The following is a 20,322-nucleotide window of genomic DNA, read 5'->3' on the forward strand; positions in this document are numbered from 1 at the left end:
CTTGGGCAAAAATGGAGGACAAAAGTAGAATACTTGTTTGTTTGTTTGGTTTTTTTTTACTTTATTCTGACATCATTTATTCTGGTGTATCAAATCATCAGAACTACTTGTAATTGCTAAAGACAGATGATTTCTCTGTCACTCACTCACAAAAAGTCAAACATTGTTTTTTGCAATATTGCTGCAGCTAAATACATTTTTTAGTAGCCATTGGCCTCGTGTGAGGAATATGTGATAAATTATAGTGTTTGATCCTTGTTTGAGAAGTGGAGGAGTCCAAATGAGTTGTGTCAGTGAGCAGCCAAGTTAAAATATAAAAGAAAATGATACATCAATCAGTCTTCAAAATCAGAAGAACCTTTACTTGCTGTATTTTGTCCAAACTGTATGGACTTGTCATGTTTCTTCAGCTATCAATGATGTAGGTCTCATTGGTTTTATCAGTAGCAGATTTAGATCTATCAAGTGGGAAAAAGCCATCAAAATACAATATTTTTCCAGACAAAATGGAATAAAAAAAAAAGAAAATACACCAGGAAGAATGAAAATAGCAACACATCCTTGAAATCACAAACAGTATAAATCAGGAATGCCCTAACAAGGAATGTACCCAGTCAAGTCAAGCAAAAAATAGAGCCTAATTTTAGGCCTATAAAAATAAAGTGGTTTAGCTCACTGCTTTGTTGTGGTCATGATGGCCCCAGTGCAAGAAGTACACACCTTGAGTATGTGTGTTGCCCTATCTAGAACACTGCACTCAGTTTTGGGCCCCTTCTACAAGAAAAATATTGAGGTTAAAGCAACTAAGCTGATGAAGGGCCTTAAACACAGAATCACAGAAACATCCAGGTTGGAAAAGATCCTCAACCTATAACTCTACTCCACAAGATTAACCTTAAACAATATTCCTAAGCACCACACCCAAATGACCTTTAAACACATCCAGGGTTGGTAACTCCACCACCTCTCTGGGCAGCTCATTCCAGTGCCTGACCACTCTCTCTATGACAAACATTTTCCTAATGTCCAATTTAAACCTATCCAACCTCAACTTGAGGCCATTCCCCCTTGTTCTGTCTCCAATTCCCTGTGAGAATAGACCAGCAGCAGCCTCTCCACAATGTCCCTTCAGGGGGACATTGCAATGAGGTTTCCCCTCAGCTTGCTCTTTTTCAAGCTAACCATCCCCAGCTCCCTCAGTTGATCCTCATAAGATTTATTCTCTATTATCTTCACAAGCTTCATTGCCCTCCTCTGGACCAGCTCCAGCACCTCCTCATCTTTCTTGTATTGCATTGCCCAAAACTGAACACAATACTTGAGATGTGGCCTCACCAAAGCTGAGCACAAGGGGACAATCACCTCCCTACTCCTGCCAGCCACAGCGTTTTTAATACATGCCAGGATGCCACTGGCCTTCTTGGCTGCCTGGGCACACTTAGGGCTGCCTGGGCTCATGTTCAGCTGCCTGTCTATTACATCCCCCAGCTCTCTTTTTAACAGGCAGCTCTTCAGCCACACTGCCCCAAGCCTGTAGCATTGGTTGGGGGTTGTTGTGACCCAGAACCACAAGTCTTATGGAGAGCAGCCAAGGGAACTAGAGTTTAGTTTTCACAAGAGGAGGCTGAGGGGAGACCTTATCACCCTCTACAACTACCTCAAAAGGAGTTAAGAGTGAGGTGGGTGCTGTTTTCACATATACTAAGTTACTGGAATGGGCTGCCCGGGGAGGTGGTGGAGTCGCCGTTCTTGGAGCTGTTCAAGGCAGGATTGGACGTGGCACTTGGTGCCATGGTCTAGCCTTGAGCTCTGTGGTAAAGGGTTGGACCTGATGATCTATGAGGTCTCTTCCAATCTTGGTGATACTGTGATTAATTTCTCAACAAGACAAAAGGACATATCCTCAGGTTGTGCCAGGAGGGGATCAGTTTGGGTATTAGGAACAATTTCTTCATAGAAAGCATTATCAAGCTCTGAAACAGACTGCTCAGGGCAGTGGTGGAGTCACCGTGCCTTGAGGTACTTAAATGATGAATGGATGTGGTACTGAGGGATGTGGTTTTGTGGTAGCAGCTCTAGTGGTAGTGGTGGGACTGTGAGCTCTAGGGAAACTATTTGACTTGATGACCTCTCAAATGCCTCTTCCAACCTCAGCAGTTCTATGATTCTATGATTCTAAAGCTTATAGGAAAAGTTAATGTCTCTTATGAGGCTGTGATATCAGGAAGTGTTAAGGAATATGAAAGCTTTTCTGAATGTTTCAATATGTCAGTTGAGTTAGCAAGAAATTTTGCTTCTCCTATTAACCTGTTTAGGGAGTTTGGAAAAAAAAATCCAAAAATTTATTACTGGAACTTCTGTCAATGTCAGTAGGAACTGCTGGTTTCAGAGCACATCCAAAACAGGGAAAAATCAGACTCAGTTTCTTAACTTTGAGGCTTTTGGTTTTTGGTAGCATGGCCTTGTAATTCATGCAGAAATACAGACGCTGATGCTAAAACAACACACGCACCTAGTTAAATAATTCTGTACCGTTGGTGGCATATTTGTGTTTGCCTATACATGCACACTAAGGGGTGGAAAACTTGTTATGCAAATAACTTTTCTGTACTACTCTGGTGCTCTGTGCCATTGTTGTACTTTTTTTTTCCCTCTGTAATTCAACACTGCTTCGTTTTTTCTTAATTTTCCCAATAAACATAGCACAAAGGATAGTCAATGATTTACTTTAATCCAAGCCCATTGTTTTCTGCAGAGTATGCTCACCCAGAGTCATGATGCTGCTTAAATCACCTCCTTCAGGCAGAGCCAGATGCACAACATAGATGGTGTTTCCACCACAACAGTACTCATGATGGAGTTGAGTTTTTTTTCTGTTGCTTGTTTCAGAGTGGGTTTTGGGGTGGATGAAGCATAAAATACCACTTTGGCTGCATTGCAACCCTCAAAACTGGAAACTACCCAGAACCAAGCATTGCACGAGTTAAACCCGAATGTCTGACAATACTAAGTTGCAGAAGTTGACTAATTCATTTTGGAGCATTGAAAACTCAGTCAGTACCTTAGTTCAGACGTTGGCATGCTGACATCAACACTGATATCCATCTTTCTTGCAAGCTGCAGGACAGACTTCCTCTGTATGCCAAGGGGCAATAGTTTAAAATAGAAAAAGAAGTGGAGAGGCTCAGTTTTAATTTTCCAGTTGCACTGCTATAGCGTGGCATGAAGTGAAGGTTTAAGGACTTGTAACCATGTGACAACAAACTTTGGAACCTTTGGGTGCATGGCTGAACACAGGAACTGTTTCACTGCCTTGGATGTATGAGAGGAGGATGACACAGACTAAGTGGGATTAAATAGCCTTAATTTTATTTGTTAGCACTGCAAAGGATTCATGTGCTAGCAGATACTGTATTCCTAAGGAGCGGCTGGTTTAGCTTTCAGCTGTGCTCTTTTGACAAGTTAAAGCTGGATCTCTATTTGAGCTATAACTTTTAATGGAGTTAGGCCTTCACCTTCCAGAGTGATGAAGGGAGGAAAAAGCTTGTCAGCCACAGCCAGATCTTTCTGGATACCCCTCAGTAAGTTTACCAGGTAGGTTACCAGGTGTCTTATCTTGTGATTCTAAAACCTGCTCAGTGACCCAGCGACAATGGAAAGGCTGAGATTACAGCTTTCCACTGAAGACCCAGATTAAATGATAGAGTCTCTGGTAAAGATCTGGCAGGTAAAGTATAAAGCTAGTTGCAAGTAAGTGAGATTCTCAGTGGAGGGTTAAATTGGTAGTACTTCATCTGGAGACAGCCATTGCCATCTGGGGACCCCTCACACCATCACCTGAACATCAGCTGAATCTACATGACAACATACATGTTCTCATGGGCTCAATACTCCATTGCAAATGATTCAAGGCCTTCTGATTGCACAGTCTAAGGCGCACCCTTATCAGCTCAGCTTAGATAGCTGGTGTGTAACTGAAGACTGCTTTCAGCTGGTGCCTATTCACTGGTTTCTGTCAAATTAGTTTGGGAGTCTGGGTCTGGTTCCCAATGGGCAGGTGTCCATATCAGAGAACAATGGCAACAATTGACACTAATTGGCACCCCTGTCAACAGTCTCAGCAGCTTGGAGCCTTAAAGGTGTTCCCTCTCCATCAGGTGCTGGTAAGTTTGCTCTGTGGCAAAGGACCTCAAGCAGTGCATGGGAAAGCAGACAGAAAGAAAAAATGAGGAAATAGCTTTGTATGGTAAAATCTCTATTTTTGAGTAGAGCATTTCACAACCAATAGCATTTGATATACAACTAATGTCATAGTGGTTTACTGTGATGGTGAGGTCTACCCCTTTTGAAGTCCTTGATCAAGCATCACAACATAAACTAAAATAAATGTCTCTTAAGCAAGTTCAACGAAATTAGATCTTCCTCTGGCCTCATTGTGAAAACTACAGTAAAAAGTATTTAAAGTTTCCTCAAGCATCCAGCACCAGGTCTCACTTTTTCTGACATCCTCTGTGCACTGGTTTCCAAAAATCATATTTTTTAAACTAAAGCACTGCATTTACAGGTAAAGCATGATGTTAGAATGAACAATTTTCAGCAGTGTTTACAGGGCTTGTGCAGGAGAGCAGTTATTAAAGATGCATATTTGCTGTTTCCTCCATCAGTATGTTTTACTAATGCCTCATAGATAAGCACCACGACTTAAGTCGTCTTCCAAAGTTTGGCAAGCTTCAGTAGGTTCATTAGTGAGATTTTCTTTAGCACCAATCAAGCTCAAAAAGCCCCTAATAACGGAGCTAATCACGTTCTCTTCCTTGACCCAGCTTACATTTTCCCCCTTTACACTACAGACTCATTTCTGAGCAATTGCATTTCAGACCAAATAAATATCTGCTGCTTTTTCTTCTTCACTTGCTTACATATTTTGTGTCTATTTTTGTGTTTGCAGCTGCCAATATTTAAACCAGCACAATAAAAGGCAGAGTTCTTCAGATAATCTTTCACTGGGCATAAACAGCCACTCATTAAAATGCTGATAATGTTATGTCAATTAGAGAACACCACGCAACACTTTAAAACGGCACAGTTAAATGTTTGGACTAAACAAGCAAGCCTGCCTTGTTGGGAGCGGCATTGGGCAAGCCACAATTTCAATGGCCTCGCTAATGAATAAATGTGAAAGTGTATCAACAGTTCGGAGCAGGCGGGGAGTGCAATGGTATCAGTTGACTGGCTCTTTGTGGTGGTTATAAAGTACCCTTGAATGTGTCAATAGATGGAATGCATGCGGACAATGAACCCGTGACAGCTGAATGTCAGCAGCGACCTTGAACTTCAACCGGTACTACCATCCCAGTGACTCCAGCTGCATGGATGGACTCCGTCCATGCGCGGATGGACACACAGACCTTCAGCGCTGCCTGTCACTTTCCCTGCGCTGGCTCCCTGCACTGTAATGACAATTTCACCATGCGATGAGGCCCTGCTAAAAAGTGCCAGGGACCGTTCACTTATTAGCAATGTTGGTAACGATCTGTTCAGCATCCTAGTCAGGCTCTCACCTCTCACTGGCATTTGCACAACAACAACAAAAAAAAAAAACAAAACAAATAAACAAAAAAAACCCCAGAAAGCAAAAAACCATAAAGCTAAAAAACAAAGCCAGTAGCTGCTGATTAGATGTTCCTTTTCAGCATCTGCAGCCAAAGAAGGCACAAGATGCTCCACTATGAAGCAAAGTTTTTTCTTCTTGATTTGTGCGTCATGTTGTGTTTTGGAGACCACTTCCTTTATTGATAGAAACAATTGCACGATTGGTTAAAATACTGCAGGGAAGGAACAATTTGCATCCAGCCTGCAAGTTTTTTCCTATGGGGAACAATAAAATTTTCCTGAAGATCAGCCTTCTGGATTAGATGTTGATAGTGTGCTGCAATTAAAACATGCACAGTAAACAGCAGAGACATGCACAAGCATGTAGCCAAGTGTGTTGGCAGAGACCACTAACAGCATCCCATTGCGAAAGGAAAGCAAGTTGCCATGCTTTATGGATGGCACACTTTGGCCACTCCTGTGTTCCCCTCCCTTTCAGGAAGGATGCCAGGACAAACATCCACACTGAGAAAGGCAGGATCCTCCCCCAGCTCTTCATGCCTGTCTCATTATTATTTTTGCTGATGGCATGGCAAATTACTTCTTAGGGTGGAAAGGGTTAATATACAAACATCAGGGCTTTTTTTTTCATAGAACAACAAGTTGGTGAAAGGAGTGGGGGGTGGGGAAATCAAGACATACAAGACAGAATTTTTTTCTTTCTTAAGCTTCTGGCCTGACATACCTAGCCCACTGAGCAGCCAAAGCATGTTTGTAAGCTTAGCATTTAGGTTGAATTGAGAACCAAGCCTGGTTTTGGCCTATCATGGCAAGGTTGTCTTATTTTAGTCTCATTCTTTATAAGCAACCACCAGCAATGGAGGATAGTTTTGGGAGAGATAGTGTAAACACTACTCAAAATAAATAATGAGTCATTAGCAATTTCTGCCTGGGACCAGGTCTTCCATAAACTAGGAACTAATGGGGGAACTTTAACTGTCACAAGATCTAATTCAATCTTCTCTTTGGTTCTGAATATGGAGAAATAAAATAATGAAAACGGAAACAGTCACATTTGTTTTATTTAAAAAAAAAAAAAGAACATTTATACATTTTCTTCCCCCTTAGGTCTCTGTGGAATTTCTTTATTTTTTTCAGAGCCAAAGACAACATGAAAAAAAAAATCTTGTGTTTGATTCAGTCCATTTTTTTTCTCTGGCTATAATTTCTACATTAGAAATGGGAAAGACCATCTCAGTTAATAAACTCGGTCTTCATTCTCAGAGACACATGGTACAAAAATAGATTAATGCTTTTCTAAATATTCCTATTGTAAAAAAACACTTCCAGTGTTTGGAAAAAAAAAGTAATGTAACATTACCATAAAATAATTTTTCTTGGAGCGAAGTATTTCATTTGTGGGGTGAAGTATTTATCTTAACTTCTGATCTTTCTTTATGAACAGAATACTATAGTTCATACTTTTCCCCAGTAATAGCTGCATATGAAGTGTTGGCACAAAAGTGAGGTGAGTAAACAAAAATTTGCAAATTGTTTTATCATCTTGTGAGAAAGAAAAGAGTTCAAGTGGCTTTATCTACTAACAGAAAGTCTGGTAAATAATAAAGAGGGTTGGCTGTGGCTTGCTGCATATGAATAAGTGTAATTCACAGATTTACAGATTCGATCTGTCATGGATGGGGTATTCTGCCGCCTACGCCGATTGTGGTGGAGGGGAGAAATTAATTGGGGTGAGATAATATTCTATAAAAATATATATTTATTAAACTCAATATTCTGAACTCTTGCCACCCCCAACCACTGTATTTAATATTAAAAGGATTCTACACAGTCATGGGAACATTCTAGGATTAATATCTACAGTAACTTATTAATAACTAACAAACATTCCAACTATAAACAGAGAGAGTTTTCCCTATGGCTTAATGCTGCTTGGGGTCTATATACTATTCGCCCAGAAGAGTGGGCTGGAAACTGTTTCTGCTCTATGGCATAGACAATAGGTATTAAAGAGGCATTAAAGCCTTACTTACAACTCATATTAATTATCACCACCCTCTGGAGCTACGTCATAGCCTATTACTAGTGTCCAAACTTCAGGGGAGCATTGCCCGTGGACTTTGAAGTGGAATCCTCCCAGCTTCAGGGAAAGGAGAATCTTCCCGGTTTCTGGGGAAAATGAATGTCTCTGGTGTGGTTCTCCTGGCCTTTGTCTCCTGGCCTCTTCTGGATACTCTGTCAAGGGATTCTGTGGTGGTTTGGCTGTGACCCGCTCCCCCACACTTTAAGAAACACCTCAGCTAACTCAGCCGGACTCTGGGAATATAAATGAAGCTATTTATTTACAGCTAGCACAATATACAAGCAGATATTTACAGTATATACAGTTATAGACAGAAATATACAAATTAAAAGTAATACAGAAACACAACTCCCCTCCCAGAAACCTGAGTCCCCAGGAGGGGCTCTCAATCACCCCTGCACCTTCCCCCTGCCCCTCTCAGCCTTACCCCAGTCTTAAGGAAGAAAAGAGGTTCAGCCAAGAGGTTAAGAAGCAAAGGTGAGTGGCAGTGAGGTTAGGGAGATGTAGCTGAGTCCAAAGCCAGCCAGAAAGAGAAGACAAAATGGTGAAAGTGTTATCTAATGTTTCATTTCTTGTTCCCATACCTCTCAGCAAGACTGTGAGGGAAGGAGACATAACCATTGTTTTCCTTTCACAGCCAATTATCTACTTTTTCTCACCAAAACATTCTACCCTGCTTCAAACTAGCACAATCCACCCCTGTCTACTTCGCTCAGAGTATCACTGAGAATTATCTGATCTAATGTAAACCAATATTTACACTCAAGAATATTTACAAGTTCAGTTCACACTTCCTTGCAGCTATCTCAGATGTAGGTGATTCAAAAGCTCAGAACAGTTTGTCTCCTCACAGATGAGATGAGAACAGGGACTCCCAGGTGACATTGGGTTCGTGCTCACGTACTGTAGATTCTCTCGTAGATGCTTTCAGTGTTGGACGCCGATGGTACCTAGAACAGAAAACTCCTAACAGCTTGTATTATACACTCTGAATTTAGACTCTCTCAGCTAAGGTTAGATTTCTCTGTGGCACACACTGGATTTCACCATTCTCCTGCATTATCCAGTAGGTGTGACCAGGACCTTCAGCAGATACCACCCCTCGGACAGGTTTCCCTTCACCCGAAGGTGAAAATACCCAAACAGTTTTCCCTAACAGATTCTTTTCACATACAACAGGAACTTTATCACCATCTACTGTTTGACCAAGTCTGATTGTGCAGGTCCTGCTCTGTTTACTGAACCTCTACTACTTACCAACCAGGTAGCTTGTGCTAAATGTTTGTCCCAGTTTTTCAGAGTTCCACCCCCCATGGCTTTTAGGGTGGTTTTCAGCAAACCATTGTAGTGCTCAATCTTCCCTGAAGCTGGTGCATAGTAGGGTATGTGATAGATCCACTCAATACCATGCTCTTTGGCCCAGTTTTTCACAAGATTGTTCTTGAAATGAGTACCATTGTCTGACTCAATTCTCTCTGGAGTGCCATGTCTCCACATGATCTGTCTCTCCAAGCCAAGAATGGTGTTATGTGCAGTTGCATGTAGAACTGGATAGGTTTCCAACCATCCAGTGCTGGCCTCTAACATAGTTAGGACATACTGCTTGCCAGAATGAGATCAAGGTAAAGTGATGTAGTCAATCTGCCAGGCTTCACCATACTTGTACTTTGACCATCTCTCACCATACCATAAGGGCTTGATTCGCTTAGCCTGATTAATAGCAGCACAAACGTCACAGTCATGGATGACTTGGGTGATAGCGTCCATGGACAAGTCAATTGACCTATCGCGTGCCCATTGGTATGTTGCATCTCTGCCTTGATGTCCAGATGAATCATGGGCCCACCGAGCTAGGAACCGTTCACCTCGCTGTTTCCAATCAAGGTCAAGATCAGAGTTGGTATCAACTTGAGAAATCTTAGCAGCTTGGTCTGCCTGCTGGTTGTGTTGGTGTTCCTCGTTGGCTCTGTTCTTAGGCATGTGTGCATCTACGTGCCGCACCTTCGCTGGAGTTCTCTCCAGTCGTGCATCAATGTCCTGCCATAGATCAGCACACCAAATAGGCTTTCCTTTCCTCTGCCAACCATTCTTCTTCCAGTCCTTTAGCCAACCCCACAGAGCATTGGCTACCATCCACGAGTCGGTGTAGAGGTAAAGGATAGGCCAATTCTCATGTTCAGCCACATCAAGAGCAAGTTGAACAGCTTTTACCTCAGCGAACTGACTGGATTCTCCTTCGCCATCTCTCGCCTCAGTAACTCTCCTGGTAGGACTCCAGACTGCTGACTTCCATACTCGCTTGTTCCCAACAAGACAACAGGAACCATCTGTGAACAAAGCATAGTTCTTTTCCTGATCAGAGAGATCACCATAGGGAGGAGCTTCCTCAGCACGAGTTATTTTCTCCTCTGGAGGTTTGGAACAGTCTGTGCCTTCCGGCCAGTTGGTGATCACCTCCACCAGACTAGGTTGGTCAAGATTACCCATTCGTGCTCATTGGGTTATCAAAGCCATCCATTTAGACCAGGTTGCATCTGTGGCATGATGCAGTGATGAACCTTTGCCCTTGAACATCCAGTTTAGAACTGGCAGTCTAGGAGCTAAAAGCAATTGTGACTCAGTTCCAATCACTTCAGAAGCTGCTTTCGCTCCTTCATAAGCTGCTAGTATCTCTTTCTCTGTTGCAGTGTAATTTGCCTCTGAAACTCTGCAGCTACATCCCCAGAAACCAAGTGGATGACCACGTGCCTCATTTGGAGCTCTCTGCCAAAGGCTCCAAGTTGGACCATTGTCACTGGCAGCCGTGTACAGAATGTTTTTAATGTCCGGACCAGATCTCACAGGTCCCAAGCCCATTGCATGGACTGTTTCTCGCTTAATTTGATCAAAGGCTGCTTGTTGTTCAGGTCCCCACTCAAAATTGTTTCTCTTACGAGTCACATCATGCAGAGGTTTGACAATTTGACTGAAACCAGGAATGTGTAGTCTCCAAAATCCCACTGTGCCTAAGAAAGATAGAGTGTTCTTCTTGTTTGTGGGAACTGCCATGGTGGAGACTTTGTTGACCACATCCTGAGGAATGTGACGGTGACCATCCTGCCACGGCACTCCCAGAAACTGAATTTCTCTGGCAGGTCCTTTGACTTTGTCTCTCTTAATGACAAAACCTGCTTGCAACAGAATGTCAATGATTTTGTTACCTTTCTCAAAGACTTCCTCAGCAGTTTGGCCCCACACAATGATGTCGTCGATGTACTGGATGTGCTCTGGAGCTTTACCTTTCTCCAGTGCATTGTGGATGACTGAGTGACAGATGGTTGAGCTGTGTTTCCACCCCTGAGGCAAACGGTTGAACTGGTACTGGATTCCTCTCCAGGTGAATGCAAACTGAGGCCTGCACTCCTTTGCTATGGGAATAGAGAAGAAAGCATTAGCAATGTCTATGGTTGCATACCATTTAGCCTCCTTCAATTCCAGCTCGTACTGGAGTTCCAGCATGTCTGGCACAGCTGCACTCGTGGGTGGAGTCACCTCGTTGAGGGCACGAAAATCAACTGTGAGTCTCCAATCGCTGTTCAGTTTGCGCACAGGCCAGATGGGACTGTTGAAAGGTGAATGAGCTTTCTCGATGACAGCCTGACTCTCCAATTGACGAATCAGCTGATGAATGGGCAACAAAGAGTCACGGTTAGTTCTGTACTGCCTGTGGTGAACAGTTTTAGCAGCAATTGGCACTTCCAGATCCTCTATGTCATGATGTCCCACAACTGCAGATTCATCAGAAAGTTCGGGTCTAATGGACTATTTCAATTTACCATCCTCAGTCTCTACAGATGCTATTCCAAAAGCCCATTTGTGACCCTTAGGATCTTTGAAACAACCTTGTCTCATAAAGTCAATTCCCAGAATGCAAGGCACATCAGGACCAGTTACAATAGTATGTTTCTTCCACTCTTTACCAGTTAAACTTATCTCAGCCTGCAACTTAGTTAACTCTTGAGATCCACCAGTGATTCCAAAAATAGATACGGACTCTGTCCCTTTGCAATTGGATGGCAACAAAGTACACTGAGCACCTGTGTCAGCTAAAGCCCTGTATTTCTGAACTTTTGAACTGCCAGGCCACCTAATGAATACATTCCAATAGATTCATTTCTCTCCACTATCCCTTTCCTCCTCCTGGCTGGAGGCAGGGCACCCCTAATGCTGAACATGGCATGTGGGGTGTACACAATGATTGGTGTTGTGAGAGAAATTGCAATTGTTGTAATAATTGCAGTTGCTCTCAGGAGCTGAATAAGTGACAGCTACTTTCCTGGCATTGTTGCTTCTGTTTCTGCCACTCTGCAGATCCCTGACTCTCTTTGAAAGAGCTGAAGTAGGTTTACCATCCCACTTGTTCATGTTCTCACCGTATGTGTCATGCAGAAGTATCCACAGTGATGCACGTGATTGCTGCTGTCTGGGTGGAATTTGTCTCCTCCTGGGCTGGAATTGCCTTGCAGGAGGTGGGCGTCTGTTCCTGATGGCACAAACATGTGCCCATTCAGATGATGCAGGAATGGTATCTCTTACCAGATTGGAAATTGAGGTTTTAAGATTCTACTTCAGTTCTTTCATGCTGTCTTTAATCTCTGTGGTCATAGTTTTTATGGCAGAGACTAGGGCAGAATGAGACAAGCTATCCTCTACCTGCCTACGCTGGTCAGTGACTTCACCAACAGTGATAGTCCTTCCATTATCACCCCTTGACAGGAACTTGCTGGCCAAGATGTTAGCATAGGATGAAGGAGCAAGCTTAATAAGCTTCTTCATGAGACCTGGTCCAAGAGGAATCTCATCAGGCTCATATGTGCCATTATCTCCATAAAGCACTTCCTTCACAGCAAACTCCTTCAGAAGCTTAATTCCCTGCTCAATGGTGTTCCACTTCTTGGCAGCCCATGGCAAATCATCTCGGCAAGGATATCTCATAGCCACAGCCAACAGAAGGCGTGTCCACAAGCTAACCTTACCAAGAGGACTTGCGAGGTATTTGCCCACTCCACTCTCCTTAGTGAGTGGTCCCAGCTGCTTGGCAGACTTGTCTCTTACCTGCAGGGCATTAGCACCAATGCTACGGCATCTCACTAGCCAGCTTAGGATTGGCTCACTTGATTCCCTTGAGTATTCCTTTCTAACTTCCCTGACCTCTCTGAGTGGATCGTTGGAGTCCTGGATGTCATCCTCCTCGTCTTCCTCTTGTTGATCTGGTTGTCCCTGGCCTAGAAACAGAACCTTCCTCATAGCATTCTTAAACTCATTGGAACCATCCTCTTTCTTGGCAGCCAACCTCACAGCGCTCTTCTCATTTGACTACTGCGATCTCAGCATGTTTGCGAGGTCTCGCAGACTAAATGCCTCCTCTTCCTCCTCTTGCTCACCAGAGGTCCCCTCTCTTACATCCTCCTTTGAATCACACTTTGTCAAAAGCTGTGTCTTGGCTTTTGCCTTAGCAGGTGCCAAAAAGGCCTGCACAGCAACAGACTTTGATGTGTCTACTGGAGAGTTTGAATCATTGGGGGTCTGACCTGGGGTCTGTGAGTTCAGATCTGCCTTAGAGGTTAACAGGGTTTTGGTCTGCTGGTTGGGGATCTGAACTGGCTGAGCTGGTGTTATTAGTATTAGTGGGATTATTTGCCTGTGCTCCTTGGATTCCTGCCAACTCTGACGTGTTATCTTTGTTAGTAGAGGGGACATTCTGATTTTGAGTACCTGCCTGTGCTCCTTGGACGCCTGCCAATCCTTGTTTGTTGTCGTCTTTGTTAGGAACATTGGCAGTTTTCCCAGAATCTGGAGAAGGATGTGCAGAGACTGGCTGGGGAGAAGGAGATTGTGTCCCCTTGTTTTGGTTTGGTTTTGAAACAGACACTTTCCTAGTTCTTACAGGCACTGTGTTTGATTTTTTCACAGAGAATATTAAAAGCATTACAAAATCAAAAATTATATGAGCCAGGATGACACACATCAGACATGCCACAATTTGCTTTAAGTCATTACAAGGGTCTAGCATCTCAGTTCTGGGGTGAATTATTCTCATGAGGGCTGTAGATAAAGCAGTATTTTGATTACTTGTAATATTATTGGCAAATACCCCTGTAATGTTACTGGTAAGATTTTCAGTGACATTAAAACCAGCATACCCAAGAATGAGATCACCCCAGGACCAGAAAATGCTTGTAAGTTTAGCTTTGACCTTCTTAAACACTACATGAAGCAAGAAATAACCAATTTGGTCTTTGACCCAATTGTACACAAAAAAACAGAAAACAGGCCACACAATAGCCCCCACCAAGTAAAATAGCTGCTTTATTAGCTTCATTCTGATTCCCAGAGTTAATTAACAGTCACTCAAATGAATTCGCCCCATGTTGGGGAAAGTCAAATTAAAATGTGTGGTGGTTTGGCTGTTACCCGCCCCCCCACACTTTAAGAAACACCTCAGCTAACTCAGCCGGACTCTGGGAATATAAATGAAGCTATTTATTTACAGCTAGCACAATATACAAGCAGATATTTACAGTATGTACAGTTATAGACAGAAATATACAAATTAAAAGTAATACAGAAACACAACTCCCCTCCCAGAAACCTGAGTCCCCAGGAGGGGCTCTCAACCACCCCTGCACCTTCCCCCTGCCCCTCTCAGCCTTACCCCAGTCTTAAGGAAGAAAAGAGGTTCAGCCAAGAGGTTAAGAAGCAAGGTTAGTGGCAGTGAGGTTAGGGAGATGTAGCTGAGTCCAAAGCCAGCCAGAAAGAGAAGACAAAATGGTGAAAGTGTTATCTAATGTTTCATTTCTTGTTCCCATACCTCTCAGCAAGACTGTGAGGGAAGGAGACATAACCATTGTTTTCCTTTCACAGCCAATTATCTACTTTTTCTCACCAAAACATTCTAGCCTGCTTCAAACTAGCACAGATTCTTAGCAGGACCTCAGGTGCAGGAGGCAGAGGATGCCGTGCTGTCTCAGCACGATGTAACACTGACCAGACCGGCTGATCGCATGCAGACAATTGGAGTCTGCTTCCTGGTAGCTTGGCAGCAATGGCACTTATCAGGCAATGATAAGGCAGTGGGCATGCAAGGTGTGCACAGCTGCATGGGATCTGAGCTCCGTAGGTAAAGGCAGGCAATACAGGATCCGGTCCTGATAACTCACTACAGTGGTGTGCAAGTGTGCACAGCTGGCTGGGAGACTATGGGCTCCACATATATATAGGCAGGATTAAGTGAGCTCTGCAAGTGAGTACCCAGGCAGGCAAGCAAGATGGGGAGTCCAAGCAATCGTCAGAGTCCGAGCACGTTGTTTACCTGTGTACCCTCATTTATTGAATGTGGGCAGAGATTAATGGCCCATTGGCCACTAGAATGACCAATCAGGTTGGCAGTCAGCCAAACCTTACCATAATAGGCAAATGCCACAGGCCTGAAGTTTCCAAATATGGTAATCATGGGCCTTACACCAGACAGGCATGAGCTGAGCGTGTGGGGCTTACATGACATGTTTACAAACACCTTATACAATCAGAGGTCCTTGGCAGTTACACTGAGTAAGGATACCTCCAACTAGATCATGCTGCTAAGGGGCATATTGAGTCTGGTCTTGAATGTCTGCAGGAATGGGGCCTCAACCACATCCCTGGGCAACCTGTTCCAGTATTTTACCACCCTTATCCTAAAGACTTTTGTCCTAATACTCAGCCTAAATCTCCTCTGCTCCAATTCCAAACCATTGACCTTCATCCTACAGCTACAAGCCCTTCTAAACAGTCATTCCCCAACCTTCAGATATTGAAATGCAGTTATAAGGTCATCCCAGGGCCTTCTCTTTTCCAGGCCAAACAATCCCAACTCCCTCAGCCTGTTGTCATAGGAGAGGTGCTCCAGCCCTCCAATCATCTTTGTGGACCTCCTCTGGACTTCCTGCACCAAGTTCATACCCTTGTGTTGAGATCTTCAGAACTGGTCAGTGTACTCCAGATGAGTCCTCATCAGATCAGAGTGGCAGAATCACCTCTCTTGACCTGTTGGCCACACTTCTTTTGATGCCACCCAGGACATGGCTGGCCTTGTGGACTGCAAGTGCAGCTTGCAGTCATCTTGCATCTACTTTGGAAGGTACTGTGTGATCTAAGCGCAGAGGATGGACAACATTCCTGGGCTCCCTGGAAGGCACAGGAATACAAGGAGTGAGGGATAATTTACTACCGGAAGAGATCACCTACAGGTTGTTATTCTCTGGGGAAACAGGTGAGCAAAAGGAAAAATAGTGACTTCCTAGAAGTCTCTCTGACACGAATCAGTGCCCTCACTATTTATTGCTTAGGGATGACTGTGCAACCAGTCAAGCCCTGTTGAGGAATGGCTAAGAGAGAATGGGCATGGAGAATATATGAAATTGGTGGGTCAGCAGAATTAAGAGATTGCAACATGCTGATGTGACAAAGTGACCAAGGACACTGTCCTTGGGCAAAGTGGTAAACAAGGGGGAAAAGGATATGTTTCCGGTTGTGAAGAAGGAACACAATACTTGTTTTGAAGGAAAGGACCACACAAGTGCATCCCGTAGAGCTACAGATAAGCAATTGCTGACAGTGGAATACATTAGCTGCTTGCTATAAAAGAACGCTACTGCTCCAATAAAGTTGTCACCTGCTTATAATCCATATTGGATTGGCTGCGGTGTCCATTTCTTTCCTTCTCCCAACAAAGCCCCAAAAGAAGAGGATTCCAGTAACAGAAATGCAGCTGTATGTTCACTTGTAAAATTAGTAACTCAGTGAGCAACTCAGCAGCTTTTCCTGCACTGATACCTTAGTAGGATCTTTATTATTTTTAAGGGACACTAGTGCATAAAAGAAAGATGATGTTTTAAGAACACAATAATATGAACGTTTAAGAATATAGATAACTTTTGCCACAGAAATAGTCCCAGAAAAGTCACCATAGCTGCATATGCTTCACAGTTTATAATTCTGGGCACTTGGTGCTATCTTCTTTTATTTTGAATCACTGAGTTTTGTATTAAGTATGTTCACTCTAGAAACACATTATCTAAACTTTTATTTATATTGATACTTAGAATATAGATTTATGGTGTAAATTTTGTGAATGTCAGAGAGTAAAGTACCTTTTCCAAAATGCACTGACATCCATCATGACCTAAGATCTCTGCAAAGTGCTGCCTTTTCTCTCATGTTCACGTTTATTTTATCTGGGATTAATCCTGAAAACAACTACTACGTCACTAACTTTATCCATGGAAAGGTTTGCGTGACCTTCTTAAGGGCCCACCCTTGCCAAAACTTATGTGCAAGCACTGTCCTTACAGAAGAGAGCTTTCTGAGTAATAATTTCCGCTTGAGGATAATTTCACATGACACATGAAAAATAAACTCCTTCATTAAAATGTGCTGTTTAATCTTTCACTGGGAAGGTACTTGAGGAAATAAATAGATAAATAAAACAATAATCAATTGGCAGAGTGTGCAGGTAGTAAATGAAATTTTAAATACAGGAAGACTCAGGAATGAAATTCAAGCCAACATTTCATTGCAATGGCTAAGCTGGAACACTCGTTTTTGTTTGCCGACATCCAGATGCACTCAGCAGATTTGATTTAACTCAAATGTGTGTGCTCATGTCTGAAGACACACCAGCCTTCATAAAATAGTAAAGAAGCATTTTTAATGCACAATATGGAAGGTTACCTAGAAAAAAAAAAACTTATAAGGGTGCAAAATATTTCTCTCTGATTAAGAGTATTTGATGGGGTGAAGCCCATGATTGTGCAGAAGCAGCTGAGGATGGGATTCATCCCTCCTCACAGGCAGGATAAGTGCACCAACTTCAAGTTAAGAATGACTGCCCAGGTGCACTCAGTGGAGCATTCCGGCCACTATGACCATTCTGGCAGGAACAAAACAACCCCTCCCAACTAATTCTCATTGCCTTGTGGTTTTATGGGAAAAACACAAACCAGCACCTGGAGGGTGCAGCAGCCTTTATTTTATGATTGTTTAATGCAAAAGGGCAGGCAGTTTTCCTTACTAACCTGGGGATCTTCTGCAAGGACTTTTCACACAACATGACTCATTGGATTTAATACTTGCACATGGTGCAAGTCAGCATGGCATTTGGTCCGTGTCATGCTTCTGACAGGGAGAATTGCACAATTGTGCTTTTATAAATCACAAGCGTGCAAGCAAGAGAGGCTAAAGAGCTGAAAGCAGGGGGAAATAGTCTCAGTATACATACTGCTGTTCTAAGACAGACTGTGACTCAAGAACACAGTCTTAGGCTACCTAAAGAAAGGGTGCTATAAGCTCTCCTGATAAAGAGAGTTTTCTTTGGCCCTCTCATATTCAAAAGAGCAGTCACGTGCATCTCTGATACTTCTCTGGAGAGAAAAATGTCTCCCAATAACACTTCAAAGTGAGTGTCTTATTTGTGTCCTGGTGAGCTAAGTGAGCAAGTGCTGGCTGCAGAATTAATACCAGGGATCCACTGAAAGCATTGGTATCTGCAGAAGCAGAATGGTTGTGTGAGTAGGGAAAACTGGAAAGTAAATAGACAATAGAACGCTGGAGGCAGGCTTAATGGTATGGATAGCAGAGAAAATGCAATTGAGGAAAAAGAGTGGAGGAGAGGCAAAATGAAGAAAACAAGAGATAAGGAATGAGTGGAACACCTCTGGCAAAAAAAAAACAATGGAGAGCAAGAGGAAAAAAAGGTGGGAAATAATCATTTACCTCTGTGAAAATTAACAGAAAGTTGAATGATAGCCAGGAAGCTGCCGAGATGAACATATCCATGACACAGTTCAGTGTTTAGCACTAGCCTTTTCATAAGAAAACTGAGCAACAAAACTGAAGTCACTGCTGGAAGACAGAAGGCCTATAAACAGATGACATTGCTGTTTAGGATTTTTGTGTTGGAGACAAAACTGGAGTGAGAAGTAAAGATATTGTGGCCTCCAATGCTTTATGTCCTCTTCTGTAAATTTCTAAACTGACTCTGACAGGCCAACTTTTATTCTTAGCTCATCAAGAGTGACTGTTTTGCCAGAGGAATGTACTAAAAAGCAGGTATTTCCAAAATATCCCCCATAGCCAGAAACACAGAATTCCTTCAAAGGACTGAAAATCCTCTCTACTTTGGATATCAATTAGTAAAATCTTTGCTCTGTAAAATACACAGATAAGGTTTTGGAGTTTGGCACCTTATCCAGCTTTGTGTTGCGCTGAGCAAATCTCATCAGATGTGGATAGACAGAAGCCAAATCTGCACAGTGCTTGTTTCCCCTCCTTCATTTAATGCTTCACCTATGCTGTGCGGTGGGTTGGACTTGTGAACACACCTCCTCCAGGTAATACCTGTGGGAAGCTTTCTCCTGCAGCGGAGCATGAAAGGTAAACATCAGACCCTGTGATGAGAAGTGTCCTTGGAGCCTTGAGGCTCCCAGGGCCTGAGCCAGCGACTATGAGCAACCCACGCACAGCTGTCAGAGGGTGGAATCTGCCGACCCCTGGGGCGGACGCAGCCCCAAGGGGGGCTGACCCTGGCCAGCCCCCCTGGGTGGTACTCACAGGTTGTTTACCACAGGTAACCTATCTCTGCCTTACACATAACTTGGGGCCAATCTGTACTGTCCACTTCTGCCAGCCCCAGGCTGGCTGGAAACACCTCCTCTGAGCACTATATAAGACACTGCACTACCCTAATAAAGTGGTACTGATGTACTGATGCACAGATGCCTAGAAGCTGCTGTCTCCAGTCGTCAGTACCCCGATCTCGCCTCTCGCCAGCCTCCGTACCCCGACAAATACCAGTATTTTACTATTCGTAGCCCACTCAGTCATCGTCTGATGTCCATTAAATTCTGTGCTCAAGTGTGGGACTGATGCATTTCACAGCACAACCACGAATCTTAGTTTTTACTTACACAAGGACCTTTTATCTAAATACATAAGTATTTGTTTCAAGGCAAGAAATGTTATCTGTTGCATTTATCTCAGTGGACATTAATCTGATTAATCAGGTTGAATGTGACCTCAGAAGCTAGATCCTTGTCATAAAGAAGTCTCTGGCAGCATTGAAAACAAAACTTAGGTCTTATATCTTTGTTGAATGATTTTCGTTATCCTAAGGAGAACATAAAATTTGACATGGTGTGTGACATAGAATCATAGAACCAACCAGATTGGAAGAGACTTCCTAGATCATATTTCAGAAAATCCATTCTCAACACTTACAGCAAAATGCTTCTCAAAAATCCATCAAACAGCAGAGCAAGCAAGTTCTGCTCATTTTCTCTCCTGCTCTGCAAAGTACTTAAACCTGTGCATATCTTTAACTTCGAGAACACACTCAGTTTTTCCTGCTCATGAGTTCATGTCAAATTAGCTGCAAAGTGCTCACTGTTTTACAGGATTGCTCCAGTGATTTCTCTAAGATTTTAAATATTCCTTCCAGAGTCTATTTCTGCAGTTATCACTCACCTTACATGTCATTGGCTAAGTAATGCTGGTGAAGACTATTCACAGGAGTGCTACAGAAGTGAGTGAAAAATGGCATATTCTAAACC

General features: G+C 43.1%; 2 long non-coding RNA genes across 13 annotated transcripts in view; both read right to left on the reverse strand.

Moving 5' to 3' along the window:
* LOC135173436 (uncharacterized) overlaps nt 1–20,322 on the reverse strand; it is a 212,312-nt gene that overhangs the window by 87,680 nt on the left and 104,310 nt on the right. The gene's annotated exons all lie outside the window — the stretch shown is intronic.
* Nucleotides 7,355–11,200, reverse strand: LOC135173437 (uncharacterized). 2 transcript variants are annotated; one of them, XR_010301334.1, is made up of 2 exons: nt 11,151–11,200; nt 7,355–8,646 (listed from the first exon to the last, which is right to left on the reverse strand). It is a non-coding gene; the product is annotated as an uncharacterized LOC135173437 (long non-coding RNA). The 2 variants fall into 2 exon arrangements; XR_010301333.1 differs by lacking the exon at nt 11,151–11,200 and adding an exon at nt 8,954–9,079.

Source organism: Pogoniulus pusillus, chromosome Z (genome assembly GCF_015220805.1).
Source record: "Pogoniulus pusillus isolate bPogPus1 chromosome Z, bPogPus1.pri, whole genome shotgun sequence".
Taxonomy (NCBI): Eukaryota; Metazoa; Chordata; class Aves; order Piciformes; family Lybiidae; genus Pogoniulus; species Pogoniulus pusillus.